Below are 7,105 nucleotides of genomic sequence, written 5' to 3'. Positions count from 1 at the left end.
CCAAGTAGCGTCAGTGTTTTGCAGGACAGTATTTCTTCCTGATTTTTTAATTGCATTTTCCCCGTTAGTGCAATCGCTTTGACACACAATTTGAAAACCTCATTCCCCCAACATTATTTTGAAATAAATACCAGACATCATATGATTTCACCAGTTAACATTTCAGACTGTATCTTTAAAAAGACAAGAATTTCCCTTTTAAACATTTTTTTTTTAAGAGTTTATCTATTTATTTGACAGAGATCACAAGTAGGCAGAGAGGCAGGAGGAAGCAGGTTCCCCACTGAGCAGAGACACTCCCCCCCCAATGCTGGGCTCAATCCCAGGATCCTGAGATTTAATTGGTTCCCTAGTATATTCCAAAGGTTATCGATCAACGAAATTTTTTATTGTTATTATTGTTATGACCATAAAACATTTTATTTTGTTTTAATAAATTTATTTTTAATTTTTTAAAAAATAAGCTCTATGCCCAACATGAAGCTGGAACTCATGAACCTGACATCAGGAGTTGCGTGCTCAATGGACTGAGCCAGCCAGGTGCCAACATAAAACACATTTTATATCTATCATTATGAACACATGGATTTAAACATATTCTTGGGGCACGTGGCTGTCTCAGTTGATAGAACATGTGACTCTTGATCTCGGGGTTGTGAGTTCAGGCCCCATGTTGGATGTAGAGTTCACTTAAAAACAATAAAATAGGGGGTGCCTGGGTGGCTCAGTGGATTAAAGCCTCTGCCTTCGGCGCAGGTCATGATCCCGGGGTCCTGGGATGGAGCCCCGCATCGGGCTCTCTGCTTGGCTGGGAGCCCGCTTCCCTTCCTCTCTCTTCACCTGTCTCTCTACCTACTTGTGGTCTCTGTCAAATAAATAAATAAATAAAATCTTTAAAAAAAAAAAAAAACAATAAAATAGGAGTGCCTGGGTGGCTCAGTAGGTTAAGCGTCTGCCTTTGGCTCAGGTAATAATCCTGGGGTCCTGGGATCGAGCCCTGTGTTGGAGTCCTGGGATGGAGCCCCATGTTGGGCTCCTTGCTCAGTGGGAAGTCTGCTTCTCCCTCTCTCTCCGTCCCTCACCCTGCACATGTTCGCTCTCACTCTCTCTCAAATAAATAAGATCTTTTAAAAAATAAAGGGCACCTGGGTGGCTCAGTTGATTAAACATCTGTCTATAGCTCAGGTCATGATCCCAGGGTCTTGGGATCTAGCCCCAAGTTGGGCTCGCTGCTCACTGGGGGCCACTTCTCGCTCTCCCTTTGCCTGCAGCTCCCCCTACTTGTGCTCAGATTAATAAATAAAATCTTTAAAGAAATAAAATAATTTAACATATTTGTTCTCTTTCAATCCATTCTAGTTAGTATCCTAATTGACACATTTCCCCTTCTTTGGCTAGGTGCCTATTCAAGTTGGCCCTGAATCCTTTTGACAAAATGACTAGTTTTCTCACTTGCAGGTGTAACAAGACATTCTAGGCTCATCACAATTTTTAAATAGTTTTATTGAGGTATAATACAGATATAATTGACTACATGTATTCCAAGTAAACAATTTTATGTGTTTTTTTTTAGGATTTTATTTATTTATTTGACAGACAGAGATCACAAGTAGGCAGAGAGAGAGAGAAGCAGGTTTCCCGCTGAGCAAAGAGCCCAATGTGGGGCTCAATCCCAGGACCCTAAGATCATGACCCAAGCCGAAGGCAGTGGCTTAACCCACTGAGCCACCCAGGCGCCCCCAATTTTATGTTTTGATGTGTGTGTACATTGCCACACAATAGTGAACATATGTCCATGACTCCAAAAGATTCCTCACCCTCTTTACTATCATACCTTCTTCTTCCCTCTTCCCCAGGCAATCACAGATCTGCTTTCTGTCATGTAGTTTAGTCAGCCTTTTTTTTTTTTTTTTTTTTAAATTTTATTTATTTATTTATTTATTTGACAGAGAGAGATTACAAGCAGGCAGAGAGGCTGGCAGAGAGAGAGAGGAGGAAGCAGGCTCCCTGCCGAGCAGAGAGCCCGATGCGGGACTCGATCCCAGGACCCTGAGATCATGACCTGAGCCGAAGGCAGCGGCTTAACCCACTGAGCTACCCAGGCGCCCAGTTTAGTCAGCCTTTTATAGAATTTTATATAAATGGAATTATACATGATGTTCTTTTTGTCTGGCTCCTTTTCCTCAGCATAATTACCCTGAGATTTATCCACATTGTGTGTATTATGAGTTGATTCCTTTTCCTTGCTGAGTAATATTCCCCTATATGACTGGGCAACAATTTATTTATTTGGGTTGTTTCCAGTTAAGGGCTATTACAAATAAAGCTGCTGTAAATATTCATTCATAAGTCTTTGTATGGACATCTGCATTAATTTCTCTGGGGTATGGACTTTGGTGTGGAATGACTGGATTATAGGGTCAGTGTATGTTTAACTCTTCGATATACTGCCCAATTTTTACAAAGTGATTGTACTATTTCACGTCCCTGCGTGCAGGATGACATTTCTAGTTCTTCCACATCATCAGTGAGGTCGTTCTTTATAAATCTATATATTTTAACAGATAAGTAGTAAAATCTCACTGTGATTTTAATTTGCATTTCCCTAGTGACTAAGGTTGAGTGCCTTTTTGCGTGCGTACTTGCTATCCTTGTATCTTCTTGGTGAAGAATTTGCTCAAATCCTTTGCCCATTTTTAATTGGATTGCTTTGTTTCTTATTGTTGAATTTTGGGAGTTTTTCTGCTTTCTGGATATAAGCCACTTATCATTACATATGTAGCTTACTATTCTATATGTGGCTTGAAAAAATCATGTCTTTCAAAGAGCAGAAGTTGTTAATTTTAATAAAGTCCAGTTTATTGATCGTTTTTTCCCTTTACTGGATCATGCTTTTGTTATCATACTTAAGAATTCCTAGCCTAGCCAAAGGCCATAAGGATTTTTCTCCTACGTTTTCTAATAGAAATTTTGTAGTTTTACATTTTACATGTATGTCTCTGATTCATTTAGGGTTTTTTTGGTTTTTTTTTTAAAGGCAAGCTCTAGGCCCAACATGGGGCTTGAACTTGTGACCTCAGGATCAAGAGTCACATGCAAGATGCCTGGCTGACTCAACTGGAGAATGTGTGACTCTTGATCTCAGGGTTTGAGCCCCACATTGGGTGTAGAGATTACTAGAAAATAAATAAATAAACTTTTAAAAAAAGAGAGAGAGAGTTGCAAGCTCTCCCAACTGAGCCAGCCAGGAAGTTGTGGTTTCACTTACGTGTATGTGTGAGATATGGATTGAAGTATTTCTTCTTTTTTTTGTTTCTTGGGTTTTGTTTTTGCATTTGGATATTTCATTGTTTCAGCACCTAGGAGTCACTGTTTTTGTTGAAAAGTCTATTTTTTCCCCCGAATTGCCTTTTGCACCTTTGTTGAAATCAGCTGTTCACATGTGCACAACATTTTGACTTCTGCTTCTCTTCATTCAGTGTTAAGTGCTGATAAGCATTGTCCACACGGGAAAAGGGTAGTTAAAAATGTTAAGGTGGGGGGCGCCTGGGTGGCTCAGTGGATTCAGCCTCTGCCTTCGGCTCAGTGTCATGATCTCAGTGTCATGGGATCAAGCCCCGCATCAGGCTCTCTGCTCAGCAGGGAGCCTGCTTCCTCCTCTCTCTCTGCCTGACTCTGCCTACTTGTGATCTCTCTCTGTGTCAAATAAATAAATAAAATCTTAAAAAAAAAAAAAGCTGAAGGAAGGGTTTAACACCATTAAAAAAAGAAATGTTAAGGTGGGGGCGCCTGGGTGGCTCAGTCCGTTAAGTGTGCGACTCTTGACTTTGTCCGACTCTTGATTTCAGGTCAGATCTCCATCTCATCTTCCTGAGTTCGAGCCCTTCGTTGATCCTGCTTAGAAAAAAAAATAGGGGCACCTGGGTGGTTCAGTCGGTTATCGTCTGCCTTTGGCTCAGGTCATGATCCCCAAATCCTGGGATCAAGTTCCGAATCCGGCTTCCTGCTCAGGGGGAAGCCTGCTTCTCCCTCTCCCCACTGCGTGTAGTTTCTCTCTCTCTCTCTCTCTCAAATGAATGAATAAAAATCTTAAGGAAAAAAAAAATGGGGCATCTGGGTGGTTCAGTCGGTTAAGCATCTGCCTTTGGCTCGGGTCATGATCCCAGAGTCCGGGGATCGAGCCCCATGTTGGGCTCCCTGCTCAGCGAGAAGTCTGATTCTCCCTCTCCCTCTGCCTGCTGCTCCCCCTGCTTATGCACTTTCTCTCTCTGTTAAATAAATAAATAAATAAATAAATAAATAAATAAAATCTTCTAAAATAAGAAAAAAGAAAAAAAAATGTTAAGGCGGCCCACAGTGGGCAGAACCAGGTGCAGAAATTTGACTTTCCGTCCTTTTTGAAAATGCACCCCACTTTGTCCTCCCTTATCTCCTCTAGCTCTTTACTTGGTCATTGCCTTATATCCCCACGAAAGCCCAGCCTCTGTGTTATATCTCTGTTTTCATCAGTTTCCTGGACTGACGGCTACCTCTCCCCACACAATCTCCTCAGCTCGAGAGATCTTTGGTTCTATTTTGTTCTGGACTAGAGCGAGCCCCCATTTCAGAAGAGACCTCCCGATGGCCACCCCACACCTAAGCTGGCAGGACCTTAGCTACTGGCTAATTGCAGAGTGAGTTAGACTCAGGGAACTATACAGATCATGAGAACTGGAAAGACTCATGGAAATCACTTAGTCCTGCCGGGTCGGACGGCAAATTTCTGGCCCAGCTGAAATGAGATCCGTAGCAGGTGCCAGCTTTCCTGGGCTTACACCTTGGCTCCAGTTTTCGTGTATTTAAAATCTGGTCATTTCATTTCAGGTTAAATATGTTAAGTAAGTCCTATCACGTGAAAAGAGAAACCGGAGAAAAACGTTTCCCGTCAGCATGGGGAAGTGAATCCTTCTGTGACCTCATCAAAATTTACCCTAAAGAGACCTATTAAAAGCTTCCTTGGACTTCCCCTGCCTCCTCAGAGGAAGTAAATACCCCCTTGGCCTTGACCAAATAGTGTCGGTATTTATCAACTGCCTCACCGATGATCTTTTCAATCACAGGGGAAAGAATCTCTTATTGCCCGAGTAGGATGGTCAGCTGTGCCATCCAGAAGACCCCCGAGAGCCAGGAGGTCACTCGCTGTGTCTCTGAGGCAAGGCACTCCTTTCCCTGGGCTGCACCTTCCCAACTATGAAAATGGAGGCATTGGATTACAGGCTGTACAGGCTGTCCAAGCTTTGCTGCTTCTATACCTCTAAAGGTCTAAAAATATCTGCATTTGTAGTGGGCGTTCAAGGGTTCTCAACTTCAGCTCATGATCTGGAATGCTTATTTTTTTTTAAGATTTTATTTATTTATTTGACAGACAAAGATCATATGAAGGCGAAGAGGCAGGCAGAGAGAGAGGAGGAAGCAGGCTCCCTGCTGAGCAGAGAACCTGATGCAGGCTCGATCCCAGGACCCTGGGATCATGACCTGAGCCGAACGCCACTGATTCACCCAGGTGCCCCTGGAATGCTTATTTTAAAATGCAGATACCCCTCCGTAGGGACACTCATCCGGATCAAGCAGGTCTAGCTTGTGGGCCTGGAAATAAGGATTTTGGTTGGTGGTCCCTATTTGGATGGACATCGAATTAGGGGTACACATCTTAGCTGATCATGCAAGGCTCCCCTTGTTTCTTTCCTCTTTCTTATGATTCAGGAGGAGATGAAGAGCCTCTGTGCCTCGTCACTTTTTTCCATCAAATATTGATTGAGGGTCTGCATGGCCAAGCACTGTGTTAGATGCTGGGGATCTAGCAATGAACAAATCAGGCTTTCTTCCCTTTTGGAGCTTTTTTTCACTTAGAAATATGTATCTAAGGTTCCTTCATATCTCTCTGCAGCATGATAGCTCACTTGTTTTTAGTGCTAAGTAATTGTCCGCTGTCTGAATGTATCACTCATTCTCCTACTGAAGGGCATCTTGGTTGCTTCCACATTTCAGTGATTATGAATAAAGCTTCTGGAAATAGGGCACCTGGATGGCTCAGTTGCTAAACATCTGCCTTCGGCTCAGGTCCTGGGTCCTGGGATCGAGCCCTACATCGGGCTCCCTGCTCAGCAGGGGACCTGCTTCTCCCTCTCCCACTCCCCCTACTTGTGATCCCTCTGTGTGTGTGTGTGTGTCTCTCTCTATCAAATAAATAAATAAAATCTTTTTTAAAAAAGCTTCTGGAAATATCTGTATGTAGGTTTTTGTATGCACGTAAGTTTCCTTCATTTTTACTTGCTTATTTTTTAAGGGTTGGACTGTAGGTTTGAGAAAATCATGAAAAAGCAACAACTGATGGAGGGCTCTGGAGGAAGCTCTGACAGGCCACATGAGGCCAAAGATAGAGGCACGGCTGGTCAAGTTCCCTTTTCTGTCCTTTCAGATTTACTCAGCAAATGAGTCAAAGACCAGTAAATTAACCAAAGGGCAAGGGGGGAAAGCACAAGAAAGAAAGAGGATTCACTGTCCAGTAACTTTAAAGAGCTGATTCCTTATGCGTTTTAACTTTATTCTGCTGTTCTTCTCAGTAGAGCCAAACATCAAGGGGCTATCAGGAATGTCAATGTCAGCCCAAAGAGAAAAAAGCTTCCCAAGTTTGCTGGAGGGGTGTCTGGCTTCCAGCTTTCTGGTTTTCAGCATTCGGCTCTTTCTGATAAGATAGTCCACTTTCGTGGGTGACAGCACCTTACCTGCTACCCATTTCTGAGCTCCCCCCAGGTGTTTCCTGGGGTATCCATGTGAAGACAGTCTTCATATGGTGCTCAGAGGGAGAGTGGGTGCAGCTCTACCATGAAGGAAGGGCTGGTGTGTGCCACGTCAACTGCAGACCACCTCTTCTTCCTCCACGACTTCTTCTTCTTCTTCTTCTTTTTTTTTTTTTAATTTAACAGACAGAGATCACAAGTAGGCGGAGAGGCAGGCAGAGGGCGGGGGGAGCAGGCTCCCTGCTCAGCAGAGAGCCCGATGTGGGGCTCGATCCCAGGACCCTGGGACCATGACCTGAGCCAAAGTTCAGAGGCTTAACCCACTG

This window comes from Mustela lutreola, chromosome 15 (assembly GCF_030435805.1).
Source record: "Mustela lutreola isolate mMusLut2 chromosome 15, mMusLut2.pri, whole genome shotgun sequence".
Taxonomy (NCBI): domain Eukaryota; kingdom Metazoa; phylum Chordata; class Mammalia; order Carnivora; family Mustelidae; genus Mustela; species Mustela lutreola.
Note: the sequence above shows the minus strand (reverse complement) of the source record.